General features: G+C 42.4%; 1 non-coding gene across 1 annotated transcript; it reads left to right on the top strand.

Moving 5' to 3' along the window:
• The first annotated feature begins 8,565 nt into the window (after nt 1-8,565).
• On the top strand, nt 8,566-8,672 carry LOC114411020. The gene has a single exon (XR_003666407.1). It is a non-coding gene; the product is annotated as a small nucleolar RNA R71 (small nucleolar RNA).
• The last annotated feature ends 10,671 nt before the right edge of the window (nt 8,673-19,343 follow it).

Consider the following 19,343-nt stretch of genomic DNA (forward strand, 5'->3'; position numbering starts at 1 on the left):
GCCGAGCACCAGCAGCGCTTCGAGGCCATCAAAGGATGGTCGTTCCATAGAGAGAGGCGCGTCCAGCTCAGGGAGGATGAGTATACAGATTTTCAGGAAGAGATAGCTCGCAGACATTAGACGTTGCTGGTTACTCCCATGGCTAGGTTTGACCCTGAGGTAGTCCTGGAGTTTTATGCTAATGCTTGGCCCACAGAGGAGGGAGTGCGAGACATGCGTTCATGGGTGAGGGGTCAGTGGATTCCCTTTGACGCAGATGCCCTCAGCCAGTTCCTGGGTGACCCACTAGTGTTGGAGGAAGGCCAGGAGTGCGAGTTCAGCCAGAGGAGGAACAGGGCCGACGGGTTCGATTTGGAGGCCATTGCCCAGCTGTTATGCACACCGAGGCAGGATTTCGCCCGGACCGCTGCAGGGAGGCGGGTGCGGATCATGCGCACCAGCATGACCACCTTGACCCAGACGTGGATGACATTGCTGCTCAGCAATGTCTTGCCTAGCGATCATAACTCTGATCTCCCTCTACCGCAGTGTCAGTTGGTATATGCCATCCTGGCACAGATGAGCGTCCATGTGGCCCAGGTGATTGCTGACGCCATCTATTTGTTTGCAGGTATGTCACCCACCAGGCACCCTTTAGACCCAGATAAGTCTAACAGGGCCTTGGGGTTTCTGGCATTGATCACGGGCCTTTGCCAGTCATTCGGGGTTCCCGTCACCCCTAGTAAGGTGATCCGACCGCCGATCACCCGGGCCTTCATCGAGAAGTATTGCACGCCTAGGCAGACGCATGGTGATGCACCTCAGGACGTAGGTGCACCGCCACCACCTCATCAGGCCGATCCCACTGGATCACTAGGCATGGAACATTATCTACAGCACTTGGTTCGCCAGCAGGCGGCCAACCACCGAGGGCAGGTACAGATACATGAGTGTCTCTACCGGTTCAGCCTCAGTCAACAGGGGCAGGGTTTCGGTCCTTTTGTGTGCCCTACTGATCGAGGCCGTACCCGAATCAAATAAACATTAAAAATGCAGTATCTAGGAAGTGATCCTAGGTCGTTTCCCAACGAGCAGTGACACACCAATTGTTCATAATATACTTGCAGTAACAATAACGATTGGGGGGGTTTGTTTGTTTTGTGATTAAAGAGTAGAACAAGTAAACTGGAATACGAAACTACTAATATTAAAAATGGGTTGTTTCCTTTGATTCAGAAGCCATTCTCTTATCCTGGGTTATGGAGAATTCGTCCCTAACAGTCAACCACTTAATCCAACCCTATTTCAATTTACTAAGCGAAAATCAACTTAGGGTTGTCAATACGTGATTAGGCACCACATACACAAGTTAGCCCTTCGTCCATTAAGCATGAACGCAAGTTAGGCTCAGAGGCAATTAATCGAACACAAAGCGTGCACTGATTAATATTCACGAATTTGGGATAACTGCCAGGAAACCACATTACAAGCGAAACCTCAAAGAGAGTTGGGCTTCATCCTCAAAAGGAAACAACACCAGAAAATCTAGCCTTCCATGGATTCAAACAGAAAACGCAAATGAAACATGAAGCAGAAACGTAAATGAACAGAAACGTAAATGAGACGGAAACGTAAATGAAAGTAGAAGAAGAAGCAAGAATGAATTCGTAATTAGAAGCAGAAAACGGAAATTTGCATTAGGAACGAAAATCGTAACAAGGGAACAGAAAAACGTGAAAACCTAAAACCCAAGCTCTGAATAATGAAAATAACATAACAGAATGCCCCGCACGAATCCCAAGGCAGCTATTTAAAAATAGTCACTCAAAGTCACTGGGCCCTATTACAATACTCTGGCCCAAAATGAAATAAACACTGAACAACATAAAATAAAATTGCGAAATTTCCTAATTAGAAATTAACTAAGGTAAGCGCTACTTTATTTTCCCTCTTCAAGTCCACAACCAAAATCCGGATTAAGCCCAATGTTTCATTAATTCCTGAAATTAGATTAAAAACATCAAATTAGCTAAATGAGCCCAAATAATAAAACTGCCTAATTAATTGACAATTAAGACCAATCAATAATTAAAATGGTGCAAAAAGGGTTTAGAAAATAGAAGAAAATGATGGCACATCAAAATCCCCCATACTTAGCCTTTTGCACTCCTGGGCAAAATGAAACAAAGAACAAAATCCAAGGATATCAAAGAGAGACAAACAAAAACATTCATATATTTCTCAATGAACATCAAGGAATGAAAGGAATGGGTAACATCTAACATAAAGAGATCCAAAAAGTCAAGACATTCATGAAAATCATCCAAGCAACCCAATCATGGCAAAATAGTTAATCAGCTCAAGAATGAAAAGTGATAAAGCCTCACAAGATATACACTCTATCTCTCAAGTGTCTAGGCTACTATTTACCCTCAAAGCACCCATGAAAGCAAACACCACATAGACTTGGCAAGATTCTAAAATTGACAATCAACCCATAAACACAAGCACATGAGGATCAAAAGGTCTTTTAAGGTTGTAACGGGGCCAAGGACAAGGTATGGAGAAATATGGAATAAGTGGCTAAATCCCAAAGGAATAGAGGAGCAATAAGGAATAAGTGCATATTAAGAAAATAAAAAGAAGTAAAGATAAAATTTAAACATGAAGAGCAGAACCAAGAGTTTCATCATTCTTGTCCCATTTAAGATCTTATTCACTCAACTTTATTGCTTTTCTTTTTCTTTTTTCAAATTTTTTTTTTACTCTATAGCCTTTGAGAAACAACATTTCATTCAGCATGTCCAACATTTAACCAATATACAATGTACATCAAGTATGGCCCAAAATACATCATGAAGCATAGCCAACAAAACAAGTTATCCAATGAAACAAAAACCCCCCACACTTATTCCCAAAACAATTCCAAAGCTCCAGAATTCCTTAAGGATATGGTGATATCATGGTTTTTCATTTAAGGCTTGTAGTGAGCTTCAAAACAAGGAAAGGGAAACAAGGCTCAAAAGGGCTATCAAAGGAATTAATTCAAGGTAAGTCCATTTGGCTAGAAGCTTATAAGAACAAAATTGCCTCAATCATTTCCAAATATGCATGTGAATTAGGAAGCATCAACAAGAATCAAGCCAAGGCTATTGTGCAAGCAATCAATGGGGCAAAACACACCAAATGATTATGATGATGGATGGCTCAAATTCTCACAAAGGTAAACTCATCACTTTCAAATTGAGCTTTCAAAACTATCATGACATGTAGAGAAGAATCAAGGATTTCAAGTCACAAAATGTCAAGAACTTTTATTTTCAAAACAATTACCCATTTCTTGAACATATCCTATAATTCAAAGAAAAGCATGTAAAGTCGTACATGCACACAAAATTGACCCAAAATATTAAACTAACAATCTGACGAAACTAACAACATTAACAAATTAACAAAACCAACAAAACTAGCAAAACCAAAGAACACTCCCCCCCCCATACTTAAACAACACATTGTCCTCAATGTAGCGCAATTAAAAGATTAAAAACAATTAAATAATCAAATAGAATCGGACAAGTGTAGTAAAAGCAAAGAAGGAGATAGGAAAAGAAAAACTCCCTAAGTCATGGTGGAGGAAGAGTAGGGTGGAGTAAGGAAGTCTCTTCCACCACTACGTCTACTAGAGAAGGGTTCGTGAGGAATGGCTTAAGTCGATGTCCGTTGACCTTGAAGCTCTTGTTTGTGGAGTCGCTTTTGATCTCAACTGTACCATAAGGAAAAACATTAGTAACAACAAAAGGACCAATCCACTTAGACCTCAACTTACCACTCATGAGTCCAAGCCTAGAATTATACAATAACACTTTTTGCCCAACCATGAAGTCCTTTTTAACTATCATGCTATCATGGAACTTCTTGGTCTTTTCTTTGTAGAACTTGGCATTCTCGTAGGCTTCTAGGCGGATTTCATCTAACTCACTAAGTTGCAACTTCCTTTCCTCACCAGCTTGATCCATAGAGAAGTTGCAAGTCTTCACTGCCCAGTATGCTTTGTGCTCAATTTCCACTGGAAGATGACATGCCTTTCCAAAGACAACCCGATAAGGAGACATTCCTATGGGTGCTTTGTAGGCAGTCCGATGTGCCCAGAGAGCATCATCAAGCCTGGTACTCCAATCTTTCCTGCTTGGCTGCACAATCTTCTCTAGAATTCTCTTGATTTCCCTGTTAGAAATTTTTGCCTGTCCATTGGTCTGGGGGTGGTATGGTGTGGATACCCTGTGTACCACCCCGTACTTTTTAAGCAGGGCATGCATTGTTCTGTTGCAAAAATGGGTTCCTTGATCACTAACAATTGCTTTAGGTACTCCAAACCTGCAGAACAGATTAGACCTGACAAAATCTACAACTTTAGCATCATTAGTTCTAGTGGGTTTGGCTTCCACCCATTTTGAAACATAGTCAACTGCAAGGAGAATGTAAACATAACCAAAAGAGACAAGAAAAGGGCCCACGAAATCTATACCCCAGACATCAAACACCTCACAAAATAGCATAGGTTGCTGAGGCATTTGTTGTCGCCATGTAAGTGTATTTCCTGCTCTCTGACACTGCTCACAAGTGCTGCAGATCTTCCACGCATATTTAAAGATGGTGGGCCAATAAAAACCACAATCAAGCACTTTGCGACCTGTCCTTTGAACACCCAGATGACCTCCCGGTGCGGAAGAATGACCGAACTGCAGGACTGAGTCAGTCTCATGATCTAGAATGCACCGTCTAATGACCTGATCACTGCACAATTTCCACAAGTAGGGGTCATCCCAAATAAAATGCTTAGCATCACTTTTAATTTTATCTTTTTGGGCCTTAGATGCTAAGGGAGGAAAAACAGAAGCAACTAAATAATTGACAATGTTAGCAAACCAGGGAGTAGAAAGAGAGTCAGAAATACTATACAGTATATACAAATGATCATCCGGGAAATCATCCCGAATAGGTGAATCTGCATCAGATACACGTTCGATCCGACTCAAATGATCAGCGACTAGATTTTGTGCTCCGCTCCTATCACGGATCTCCAAGTCAAACTCTTAGAGCCAGAGCATCCATCGGATCAACCTAGGCTTAGAATCAGCCTTCTTCAACAAGTACTTTAGAGCTTCATGGTCAGTGTAAACAATAATGCGGGTACCAAGCAAATAAGATCGAAATTTTTCAAGAGCAAATACTATGGCTAGAAGCTCTTTCTCAGTAGTAGTATAATTCGCTTGGGCAGCATCTAAAGTCCTAGAAGCATAATATATCACCCTGGGCAATTTATCAATTTTCTGAGCAAGGATAGCCCCCAATGCATAATTTGATGCATCACACATAAGCTCAAAAGGGGCTGTCCAATCGGGTGCCTGGATGATGGGGGTGGTAGTCAGCGCTCTTTTGAGGCAATCAAAAGCCTCTTTGCATCTGTCATTAAAGTCAAACTCCACCTCCTTTTGCAACAAGTTGGACAGCGGAAGGGCCACTTTGCTAAAATCCCTTATAAAGCGCTTGTAGAACCCTGCATGACCAAGAAAAGATCGCACCTCTCGCACACAAGAGGGGTAAGGCAATTGTGAAATAACAGAAATTTTTGCAGAATCTACTTCAATACCTTTATTGGAAATAATGTGCCCTAAAACTATACCTTGCTCAACCATAAAATGACATTTTTCAAAATTTAGAACAAGGTTAGTTTCAATGCATCTATTTAAAACTTTTTCTAAACTATCCAAACAACCATCAAAAGAGGATCCATATACAGTGAAATCATCCATAAACACCTCTATGCAATTTTCTAAAAAATCACTGAAAATACTAATCATGCACCGTTGGAAGGTACCAGGGGCATTGCACAGGCCGAAAGGCATCCTCCTATAAGCAAAAGTGCCAAAGGGGCAGTTGAATGTGGTCTTTTCCTGATCCTCAGGAGCAATAGTAATTTGCATATAACCAGAAAAACCATCAAGGAAACAGTAGTGAGATTTACCTGCCAGGCGTTCAAGCATCTGATCAATGAATGGCAGGGGAAAATGGTCCTTTTTGGTAACCTGGTTCAGCCTCCTGTAGTCAATGCAGACTCTCCAACTGTTCTGCACCCGAGTAGGAATCAACTCTTCCTTCTCATTTTTGATCACTGTGAGGCCGGTCTTCTTCGGGACTACCTGGACGGGACTCACCCATTGGCTATCGGAGATAGGATAAATGATTCCAGCTTGCAAAAGCTTGGTTATCTCCTTCTTCACTACATCAAGAATCACCGGGTTGAGTCTTCTCTATGGCTGCCTTACTGGTTTAGCTCCATCCTCTAAATTTATTCGATGCATACATGTGGATGGGCTAATACCAGGAATGTCCGCCAGGGTCCATCCTATAGCCTTCTTATGCTTCTTGAGAACTAACAACAACTTCTCCTCTTGCTCATCAGCAAGGGAGGCAGATATAATCACTGGAAAACTCTTGCTATCATCCAAGTAAGCGTATTTTAAATTTGATGGTAGAGGCTTCAATTCTGGTGTGGTCGGCTGGACAGTGGTAGAAGGAGATGGTTTCTCAGCCTTTACCTCATAAAGAAAGTCAGAGGTATGTGTACTTCCTGAAACATGGTTAGTCCTATCTGACTCTATAAAATCAATCTCGAGAGGTAAAACACCACCACCGGACATGCAATCAATATCACTCTCATATTCACTCTCAGCATCAAATTCAGACATATGATCAAGTACAATTTCAGACTCAATGCATGAAGAGTGAGAGGCATGCAGATTAGAATAAAGATCAGTCATGTATTCATCAACAACATGGTCAATTATTTCAGCACGAAATACAGAAAGATCTTCAGATGGGTATTTCATAACATCCGGAATATTAAAATGAACAGTTATATCACCAAACTCCATGGATAGTGTGCCTGCATAAACATCTATCTTAGTTCTAGCAGTTTTCATAAAGGGTCTGCCTAGAATGATGGGAACTGATCCTTGAGAAAATCCATCTTCCATATTCAAAATATAAAAATCAACAGGGAAAATCAGTTCACCAACTCTAACTAAGACATCTTCTATGAAACCAACAGGGTAGGCAACACTTCTATTAGCTAAATGAATTACCACATCAGTTGATTGTAAGGGACCTAGAGATAGAGAATTAAAAATAGACAGAGGCATAACACTAATAGAAGCTCCTAAGTCTAGCATGGCATTGTCAAACTTACTATTCCCTATAATACAAGGTATGCTGAATGTACCTGGATCTTTGCATTTTTCAGGAATTTGAGGAACAGATTTACCAATCAATGCGGAGACATTTCTGCCCATGCTAATCCGTTCACTTCCTTTAAGCTTCCGCTTATTAGTGCACAGCTCCTTCAAGAATTTGGCATATCTTGGAATTTGCTTTATTGCACCCAACAGAGGTATGTTTACCTCTACTTTTCTAAACGCTTCCAAGATCTCTTTCTCTGCCTCTTCCATTTTTTTGTTGGAAACTGCTCTTGGAGGGAATGGAAGAGGGGGAATGTGCTGCTTCTGCAAATCAGAATTACCTATGGAAGAAGATTCACCTGCACAGAAATTGTTAGGTAAATTTTTATCATCACCTTTTTCTGGAGTAGAGTGAAGTTTGGCAGGTTCGTTTGCAGATGAGGAAGGTGCTACGGGTTGAGGTCCTTGACACTGCTTTCCCGACCTCAATGAAATGGCACTGACATTTTTGGGATTTTGGACAGGTTGAGAAGGCAGCTTGTCAGAATTCTGGGACTGTTGTTGATTCAATTGGGTAGCCAATTGTCCCATTTGATTGGTTAAGCTCTGAATGGAGGCTCTGGTCTCTTGTTGAAACTGCATGTTCTGCATAGTCATTTGCCTCACAAGTTCTTCGAGGGAAGGTTGTGGAGGGGCCTCAACTGTTGGCTGCTTCTGGGGTTGTTGCTGTTGTTGGATTGGTGGAGGAATGTATGGTCTGCTTGGGCTAGCAGCATTTTGGAAGGAAGGAGTAGGCTGCTGTTGTTGTTGCTGAGGGCTGGACCATCTAAGATTAGGGTGATTCCTCCATCCAGGGTTGTATCTGTTGCTGGAGAGGTCATAATTGTTCTACTGTGGTTGATTTTGCTGCTGAGGTTGAGGAGGTCTATTGTAAATATTTGCAGCATAAGCTTCAGGCTGCTCAATTACTCCAGGTTGTCGCATGGAAGGGCAAATGTCTGTATGGTGGTCAGCAGAGGAGCACAAACCACAAACCCTTGCGACAGGTACAAATTTTTTATTCAAGGCCAGCTGGGTTACCAAGTTAACCAATGCATCCAGTTTGCCTTCAAGCTTCTTAGTTTCAGATGATGCAGATGGGCTTGTAGCCACCTCATGCACTCCTCTAATGACTATGGCATCATTTCTGGCGCTAAACTGTTGGGAGTTGGAAGCCATCTTCTCAATTAAATTTCTGGCTTCCGCAAGAGTCATGTCTCCAAGGGCTACACCACTGGCAGCATCTATCATACTTCTCTCCATATTGCTGAGTCCTTCATAAAAATATTGGAGAAGAAGCTGCTCTGAAATCTGATGGTGAGGGCAACTGGCACATAGTTTCTTAAATCGCTCCCAGTACTCATACAGGCTCTCTCCACTGAGTTGTCTAATACCTGAGATATCTTTCTTGATGGCTGTGGTCCTGGAAGCAGGGAAAATTTTTTCTAAGAATACTCTCTTAAGGTCATCCCAGCTCGTGATGGACCTTGGAGCAAGGTAATACAGCCAGTCCTTTGCCACTCCCTCTAATGAATGAGGAAAAGCCTTCAGAAATATGTGATCCTCTTGGACATTTGGGGGTTTCATGGTGGAGCAGACAATATGAAATTCCTTCAAATGTTTGTGCGGGTCTTCACCTGCAAGGCCATGAAACTTTGGAAGCAAATGAATCAGTCCAGTTTTAAGAACATATGGGACATCCTCATCAGGGTATTGGATGCACAAGCTTTCGTGGGTGAAATCAGGTGCAGCCATTTCCCTTAGAGTCCTCTCACGGGGTGGAGGTTGTGCCATGTTCTCAGAATGTGCAAAATCAGAATGCTCAGAATCAGAATGCTCAAAATTATAATGCTCAAGATCAGGATGTTCAAAATCACCAATAACAGAATGCACAGATTCACCAGTAATGGAATGCTCAGAATGATCAAAAGGTATAAAATGATGCCTAACTAATCTATGAAATGTCCTATCTATCTCAGGATCAAAGGGTTGTAAGTCAGATGGATTGCCTCTAGTCATACACTACATTCAGCATGCACACAACTAGTTGCCTTATCATGCAAATAAAGGTGTAGGTTTGAACTACAGCTACCCTCAAATGATATCCAAATGACTTGAAATTTTGTGAGCAACCTTATAAAATGATGAGAAGATAGCACAAAAAATTTCAAACAAAAATTCAAAGTCTAACTATGAAAGCTAAAAATGGTAAGTTAAGAAAAATAAGTGAATAAAACTTGAAAAATAAAAAACTTTTGACAGAATCGCTTTTTTGGTATATGCCATCCTGAGCAACCTTATCTGAACAATACAAAATTGCCACCAAGTAAACAAAAAAAGGGGAGGGGGGGGGGGGGGGAAGGAAACCACGACCTAAAGTGGTCCTCTCCCTTTGATTGCCAACCAAAATCCTGTGCGTCGGTGCCTTGTTCACCTCGCATTGAACAAAAACAGAAAAGGAAAAGGCCAAGAACACTCAAAGCCAAATTTCCCACAAGAAACAAACCATTCCCAAGAAAAAGTCCTATTGATCCATGATCACGCATGTAATCCTTGATTTGATAGGAAATGATTTGTAAAACCAAGTCATGACATATCTATGGTTCGAAATTAGGATGAAACACTTACGTGTGTGAGATTGATACACTTTGAGTGATTTTCTTCTATTTTTTTGAACCTAGTGTTTCCTCTAAATGGTCATTTAGAAGCGAAATGCTAACATCCAAAATCTCATTTATGGTTATGAGAAGATTTCATCAGCATACTCTCCTTCCCCGGTAGACACATTGTTTATCATCCAAAAAGCATATGTTGCTCTGATCAGTTGGAAGTTTTGTCTCTTTACTAAAGCATATTCGCATTTTAGTGAAGAAAACATCGAGACTATTTTAGTCTCACAAGTTATCCAGAACTACGTACGTCTGAGTTCCTCATTGAGGATACGTAGGAGCAAGAGCCTCGCTTTTGTCGGCCACCCCACAATCTCTGTCATACAGACCCTGAGGACATGTGACATGTGGAGACAAATTATGGTCATTCCACTCACCTTTTCACCATTCAGACACAATCGTGTCCGATGACACACAAAGACAAATTATGGTCATTCTGCACCTTTTGTCATCCAGAGGCGGCGAGCCCGATGACATGCGAAGACAAATTATGGTCATTCTGCTCACCTTTTCGCCATTCAGACACAATCGCGTCCGATGGCACGCAGAGACAAATTATGGTCATTTTGCACCTTTTGTCATCCAGAGGCGGCGAGCCCGATGACATGCGGAGACAAATTATGGTCATTCCGCTCACCTTTTCGCCATTTAGACACAATCGTGTCCGATGGCACGCAGAGACAAATTATGGCCATTCTGCGCCTTTTGTCATCCAGAGGCGGCGAGCCCGATGACATGCGGAGACAAATTATGGTCATTCTGCACACCTTTTCGCCATCCAAAGGCGATTGCGTCCGATGGCGCGCAGAGACAAATTATGGTCATTCTACGCCTTTCCATCCAGGCTCGATCGTGTCTGATGGCACGCAGAGACAAATTATGGTCATTCTGCGCCCTTTTGTCATCCAGAGGCGATCGTGTCCGATGACACACAGAGACAAATTATGGTCATCCGCACGCTTTTGCTATCTGTAAGACTCGATTAGTGATAAGTGCGCAGAGACAAATTATGGTCATTCTGCGTCTTTTGTCATTCAGGAGCAGCAAGTCGAGTGATAAACGCGCAGAGACAAATTATTGTCATTCTGCGCCCTTTTTCATTCAAGAGCTGCGAGTCGAGTGATAAACGTGCAGAGACAAATTATGGTCATTATGTGTCCTTTGTCATTCAGGAGCAGCGAGTCGAGTGATAAACACGCAGAGACAAATTATGGTCATTCTACGCCCTTTGTCATTCAGGAGCAGCAAGTCGAGTGATAAACGCGCAGAGACAAATTATGGTCATTCTGCGCCCTTTGTCATTCAGGAGCAGCAAGTCAAGTAATAAACACGCAGAGACAAATTATGGTCATTCTGCGCCTTTGTTTTCAAGGACAGTGAGTCGAGTGGTGGGCAGAGACAAATTATGGTCATTCCGCACACCTTTTCGTCATGCTGAGGAGATCGTGTCCGATGGCACGCAGAGACAAATTATGGTCATTCTGCGCCTTATGTCAACCAAGAGGAACAAATTCGGCAGTATCAGGATGATGTTGGTCGTTCGGTGCTGATCATTTTCAAAATTTTTGCAGGTTCCGCTGGCGAGGAGATTGACCGGCCGAATGGTGTTTCGCTCGAATGAAATTAGTGTCTTATCTTTACTTCCCTTTTATCTCCAATAAAAGACAAGTAAAGAGGGGCAACTATCATACCCTAATTTCGTCCGGGGATCATCTGTTTGTTGGGATGCGACCCTCGCTTAATCACTTCGAGGTACTTGACGCCCATCGTTAGGCAATCCGTGAAGTTCCGCGACATGTCGGGAGTTGAAAGAACGTGTTAAGGCGCAATCCGTAAAGTTCCGTAACATTCCGGAAGCCAAAGAAGGGATGATTGTGTAATCCGTAAGGTTTCGTGACATTACGGAAAGAAAACAAGTATCGTTACGTAATTCGTAAAGTTCTGTAATGTTACGGAAAAAGAATCAGCAAAAAAGGGTAGGGGGTGTACTTAGTAAACAGGGGGGTACAAATAGCAATCAGACCCACTTGAGCCTTCCAGGATCTTCCAACAGAAGGCGGGGCCTTCTGGTGGAAGCAACCCAGCTCGCCTGGGCGAGCTGGGTGGCATCCACCTCCCTCTTTTCCCCTATAAATAGGGGGAGGAGGGCAGAACAAAAATGTTAAACCCTCCTGGTATCTGAGAATCACTTAAAATTAGTGAGAAAAATTTTTTCCGTGAAGAAAATCCAAGCCGAGGTGCTTCCATAACGCTTCCGAGACGTTTCCGTGGGCGATTTCGCGAAGGTTTTCCATCGTTCTTCGTTCGTTCTTCGTCGTTCTTCAGTCTTCGACCGGTAAGTTCCCGAAATCAAACTTTTCAATTCATTCTATGTACCTTTAGTGGTCCCCACTTGTTTCGCGTGCTTTTATTTTTATTTCATTTACTTTCCGTACCCCCTTTTGACGTGCTTTAGTCATTTATTTAAGTCATTTCCTCGCCTAATCAAAAAATAAAATAAATTTCCACCGATCATTTGAATTGTAACATCTTTGAATTTCTGTTAAAATGAAATCCGACCATTCGATCATGTCGTAAGCACGTTTAAAACCAAAAAAGAGGCAAAATAATAATATAATAATCAAAAAAATCTCTTTTAATAAACTAATCAAAAAAAATCTATCGGACGTTTTTCTTTGAGATTTTTCTTTCTTAATCGAATTGACTAATAACCAAAGTGAAACTAAGGCTAAAATCAATTCATAAATCAAAGTTTTGTCATCACCTAAAAAACCATTTTTAAGGTCCAACGCCTTGAAATGGTCTTTTCCGCTTTTATTGGTTAAAACGTGGATTTCTAACGCCTTAAAATGACCTTTCATTCAATCAAAAATATATCTTGCAAAAAAGGATAAAAATAATTTAACCAACGTTTAGTTCTCAAAGAACTACGTAGGTCTGATTTCCTTATCACAATTGAGGAATACATAGCAGCAAGGGAAACACCCTTGTCGACCACAAAAAGATAAAAATACAAAAAAGGCATAAAAAGACATAAAAACATAAAAAAGGGAAAATAAAACAAATTGAAGTCATATTTGCACATTTGATTAAAGGTTGTTGTCCCTTGTGATGGACGCGTGGGGTGCTAATACCTTCCCCGTGCATAAATACAACTCCCGAACCTTTCACGATTAAAGTTCGTAGACCACACCTTTCCGGTTTTTCCGACATTTTCCTCGAATAAACGTTGGTGGCGACTCCGCGCATTTTTCTTTCTTGGAAGGCGCACCCGTGAGCCCTCACGTCGCCCTCCCACCGAAGGGTAGGTTGCGACAGTTGGCAACCCATTCTGGGTACCGAGCGATAGCCAAAAAACCAGCGTCAAATTTTTTCTATACCTCTTCTTTTATTTTCAAGGATGTCTCGGGCTTCATCCTCCTCAGCTTTTGTTTTACCGGGGAACACTCAGGATTTAGAGGTAATCTGTGTTGTACGATGTCAGAACTCAAACCGGGCATATCTTGGTATGACCAGGCAAAGATGTCTTGGTAGTTTTTTAGCAAGGCCATCAATTCTTTACGGATGGGTGCGGTCATACCCGTGCCTATCTTCACTTCCTTTTTCCCACTGTCGGTTCCTAAGTCTACTAGTTCTGTCTCTTCTTGATGAGGCCCCATCTCTTGGTCCTCATGGGTGACTATCTTCTCCAACTCCGGGGGAAGTCCCACATCCTCGTCCTCTTCATTATCCGTCTGATCTGTTTCTTGCTTGAAATCGATGGTCGGGTCCTAGGTATTAGTACCTTCGAGGGACTCGTCGTCGGATCTGGCATTTTAAGCGTAAAGAAATAAACATGCAAATGAATGAGAATGGGTAGAGACGCAGGAACAGATGAAGAAAAATCTTTATATTATAAATTCAGGAACAAAAGACATAAAGCCTTAACAAAAGGAAACTCTAAAGCCTAGGCCAAACCGTAGAGTTTAAAAGCCACAAAGGGTTACATTATGCTTGTCGCGTAAATGTCCGGGCGCTCCTCCACTTGCCAATTTCCTAGTCGGAAACCAGGAGGGCATGATCGTACCAAATCTGACCCACTCGGAGAGTCATCCTCGTATACCACAACGACTTGGCCTTCATGTCCTAGACCCGCACTTATAAAGCTCCTACTGATGTGGCAGGGTGGGTCCCCTTCGACTTTTCGTCACAATTGCGAACCTTGGCTTCCGCTCTTCCTTCCCGCAACACTTTTCCTTATCTCTGCTTGCGTGGGTTTATAGCATAATCCAAACTTCCCACTGTTTCCTCTGGTGCTTATCAGGCTGGTTCTGCCGCCGTTGTTTTTGCCTAAACCCATTTCAGGCTCATAGCCATTCCCTAACATTACCCGGGCCACCATCATTGCCGTATCGGACAAGCAAGGTTGCCCAGAGAAGGAATCTATGGAGGCAATGCTCACTACCTCAAAAGATTGGAAGGCTGTTTCCAATGACTCCTCTGTGGCTTCCACATATGGCATAGAGGACGGGCAACTTACCAAGATGTCTTCCTCCCCCGACACAATGACCAAATGCCCCTCTACTACGAACTTCAGTTTTTGGTGGAGTGTAGAGGGAACGACTCCCACCAAGTGGATCCACGGGCGTCACAAAAGACAGCTGTGAGCCGGGTTAATATCCATTACTTGGAAAGTAACCTGACAGGTATGGAGGCCTATTTGTACAGGGAGGTCGATCTCTCCCCTCACCTCTCGGCAGCTGCCATTGAAGGCACAGACCACCATGGAACTTGGCCTTAGATGGGAAGCGTTAAACGACAATTTCTCCAACGTACTTTTGGGCATTACGTTTAAACTGGAACCATTACCGATGAGTACCTTGGCCACGACGTGGTCCATGCATTTGATTGACACATGCAAAGCCCTATTATGCCCTCTCCCCTCGGTAAGGATTTCTTCTTCAGCGAAGGCGAGATAGTTGTTGGCGGTACTGTTAGTGCTTAGCTTTACTGAGTTTTAAAAGATTGGCTAAAATTTTGTTAAAACATAAGCACTTAGACAATGAAGGAAAGCTGGAGTTGCTGCACATGATGTCCAACGTTATGTCAAGGAATCAGATTGGGCTGCACAATGCACAAGGCAAGATAAAATGTCAAATGAAGAATTGAAGCTGCAGGATCCACGATGTCGGATACGATGTCCAGGACATCCTGCCCGAAAATACTGGACACATAAATCTGTTATATCTTTAACAGATTAATGTGCAGTTAGCAACAGATTTGGCGATCTATCTTTAGGAACGAATTAAAAGATAATTAAAGTTCGAATTACAAACTTGAATAGTTCGTTCAGGGATTAAAGATTAAAGATAAAAACTAAAAGATCAAACTTTATCTTTTAGATCTTTAAGTGCAGATTTTCAGGAGAATGATAGATCTTATCCAGCGCAAGTTGTTGCAGCCCAGATACGCACACTGCTATATAAACATGAAGGCTGCACGAGTTTTCTACCAAGTCCGAGATTGAAGAGTTATTTTGTGAGTTTTGGGACTTGAGTGTTTTGTGAGCCACCTTGATGTTACCCTAACATCAAGTGTTGGACCTGAGTGTGTAGAGTTGATCTCTATTGTTCAGAGAGCAATCTCTGGTGTGTCTTTGATTTATTTGTAAACACGGGAGAGTGATTGAGAGGGAGTGAGAGGGGTTCTCATATCTAAGAGTGGCTCTTAGGTAGAGGTTGCATGGGTAGTGGTTAGGTGAGAAGGTTGTAAACAGTGGCTGTTAGATCTTCGAACTAACACTATTTTAGTGGATTTCCTCCCTGGCTTGGTAGCCCCCAGATGTAGGTGACGTTGCACCGAACTGGGTTAACAATTCTCTTGTGTTATTTACTTGTTTAATCTGTTCATACTGTCAAATATAATCTGCATGTTCTGAAGCGTGATGTCGTGACATCCGGTACGACATCTGTCATCAGTATCAGAATTTCAATTGGTATCAGAGCGGGCACTCTAAATCACTGAGTGAGATCTAGGGAGATAAATTCTGATGAACATGGAGAAAGAAGGAGGACCAGTGAACAGACCACCAATTCTGGATGGAACCAACTATGAATACTGGAAAGCAAGGATGGTGGCCTTCCTCAAATCACTGGATAGCAGAACCTGGAAAGCTGTCATCAAAGGCTGGGAACATCCCAAGATGCTGGACACAGAAGGAAAGCCCACTAATGAATTGAAGCCAGAAGAAGACTGGACAAAAGAAGAAGACGAATTGGCACTTGGAAACTCCAAAGCCTTGAATGCCCTATTCAATGGAGTTGACAAGAATATCTTCAGACTGATCAACACATGCACAGTGGCCAAGGATGCATGGGAGATCCTGAAAACCACTCATGAAGGAACCTCCAAAGTGAAGATGTCCAGATTGCAACTATTGGCTACAAAATTCGAAAATCTGAAGATGAAGGAGGAAGAGTGTATTCATGACTTCCACATGAACATTCTTGAAATTGCCAATGCTTGCACTGCCTTGGGAGAAAGGATGACAGATGAAAAGCTGGTGAGAAAGATCCTCAGATCTTTGCCTAAGAGATTTGACATGAAAGTCACTGCAATAGAGGAGGCCCAAGACATTTGCAACATGAGAGTAGATGAACTCATTGGTTCCCTTCAAACCTTTGAGCTAGGACTCTCAGATAGGACTGAAAAGAAGAGCAAGAACCTGGCGTTTGTATCCAATGATGAAGGAGAAGAAGATGAGTATGACCTGGATACTGATGAAGGTCTGACTAACGCAGTTGTGCTTCTTGGAAAACAGTTCAACAAAGTGCTGAACAGAATGGACAGGAGGCAGAAACCACATGTCCGGAACATCCCTTTCGACATCAGGAAAGGTAGTGAACACCACAAAAAGTCAGATGAAAAGCCCAGTCACAGCAAAGAAATTCAATGCCATGGGTGTGAAGGCTATGGGCACATCAAAGCTGAATGTCCCACCCATCTCAAGAAGCAGAGGAAAGGACTTTCTGTATGTCGGTCTGATGATACAGAGAGTGAACAAGAAAGTGATTCTGACAGAGATGTGAATGCACTCACCGGGAGATTTGAATCTGATGAAGATTCAAGTGATATTGAAATCACTTTTGATGAGCTTGCTATATCCTATAGAAAACTATGCATCAAAAGTGAGAAGATTCTTCAGCAAGAAGCACAACTGAAGAAGGTCATTGCAAATCTGGAGGCTGAGAAGGAGGCACATGAAGAGGAGATCTCTGAGCTTAAAGGAGAAGTTGGTTTTCTGAACTCTAAACTGGAAAACATGACAAAATCAATAAAGATGTTGAATAAAGGCTCAGATATGCTTGATGAGGTGCTACAGCTTGGGAAGAATGTTGGAAACCAGAGAGGACTTGGGTTTAATCATAAATCTGCTGGCAGAATAACCATGACAGAATTTGTTCCTGCCAAAAACAGCACTGGAGCCACGATGTCACAACATCGGTCTCGACATCATGGAACGCAGCAGAAAAAGAGTAAAAGAAAGAAGTGGAGGTGTCACTACTGTGGCAAGTATGGTCACATAAAGCCCTTTTGCTATCATCTACATGGCCATCCACATCATGGAACTCAAAGTAGCAGCAGCAGAAGGAAGATGATGTGGGTTCCAAAACACAAGATTGTCAGTCTTGTTGTTCATACGTCACTTAGAGCATCAGCTAAGGAAGATTGGTACCTAGATAGCGGCTGTTCCAGACACATGACAGGAGTTAAAGAATTCCTGGTGAACATTGAACCCTGCTCCACTAGCTATGTGACATTTGGAGATGGCTCTAAAGGAAAGATCACTGGAATGGGAAAGCTAGTCCATGATGGACTTCCTAGTCTGAACAAAGTACTGCTGGTGAAGGGACTGACTGCAAACTTGATCAGCATCAGTCAGTTGTGTGATGAAGGATTCAATGTAAACTTCACAAAGTCAGAATGCTTGGTGACAAATGAGAAGAGTGAAGTTCTAATGAAGGGCAGCAGATCAAAGGACAACTGTTACCTATGGACACCTCAAGAAACCAGTTACTCCTCCACATGTCTATCCTCCAAAGAAGATGAAGTCAAAATATGGCATCAAAGATTTGGACATCTGCACTTAAGAGGCATGAAGAAAATCATTGACAAAGGTGCTGTTAGAGGCATTCCCAATCTGAAAATAGAAGAAGGCAGAATCTGTGGTGAATGTCAGATTGGAAAGCAAGTCAAGATGTCCCACCAGAAGCTTCAACATCAGACCACTTCCAGGGTGCTGGAACTACTTCACATGGACTTGATGGGGCCTATGCAAGTTGAAAAGCCTTGGAGGAAAGAGGTATGCCTATGTTGTTGTGGATGATTTCTCCAGATTTACCTGGGTCAACTTTATCAGAGAGAAATCAGACACCTTTGAAGTATTCAAAGAGTTGAGTCTAAGACTTCAAAGAGAAAAAGACTGTGTCATCAGAGAATTAGGAGTGACCATGGCAGAGAGTTTGAAAACAGCAAGTTTACTGAATTCTGCACATCTGAAGGCATCACTCATGAGTTCTCTGCAGCCCATTACACCACAACAAAATGGCATAGTTGAAAGGAAAACAGGACTTTGCAGGAAGCTGCTAGGGTCATGCTTCATGCCAAAGAACTTCCCTATAATCTCTGGGCTGAAGCCATGAACACAGCATGCTATATCCACAACAGAGTCACACTTAGAAGAGGGACTCCGACCACACTGTATGAAATCTGGAAAGGGAGGAAGCCAACTGTCAAGCACTTCCACATTTTGGAAGTCCATGTTACATTTTGGCAGATAGAGAGCAAAGGAGAAAGATGGATCCCAAGAGTGATGCAGGAATATTTTTGGGATACTCCACAAACAGCAGAGCATATAGAGTACTCAATTCCAGAACCAGAACTGTGATGGAATCCATCAATGTGGTTGTTGATGATCTAACTCCAGTAAGAAAGAAGGATGTCGAAGAAGATGTCAGAACATCGGGAGACAATGTAGCAGAATACAGCTAAAGTGCAGAAAATGCAGAAAACTCTGATTCTGCTACAGATGAACCAAACATCAATCAACCTGACAAGAGTCCCTCCATTAGAATCCAGAAGATGCACCCCAAGGAGCTGATTATAGGAGATCCAAACAGAGGAGTCACTACAAGATCAAGGGAGATTGAGATTGTCTCCAATTCATGTTTTGTCTCCAAAATTGAGCCCAAGAATGTGAAAGAGGCACTGACTGAATGAGTTCTGGATCAATGCTATGCAAGAAGAATTGGAGCAATTCAAAAGGAATGAAGTTTGGGAGCTAAGTTCCTAGACCCGAGGGAACTAATGTGATTGGCACCAAGTGGATCTTCAAGAACAAAACCAATGAAGAAGGTGTTATAAACCAGAAACAAGGCCA

The sequence above is a fragment of the Glycine soja genome, chromosome 4, assembly GCF_004193775.1.
Source record: "Glycine soja cultivar W05 chromosome 4, ASM419377v2, whole genome shotgun sequence".
NCBI lineage: Eukaryota > Viridiplantae > Streptophyta > Magnoliopsida > Fabales > Fabaceae > Glycine > Glycine soja.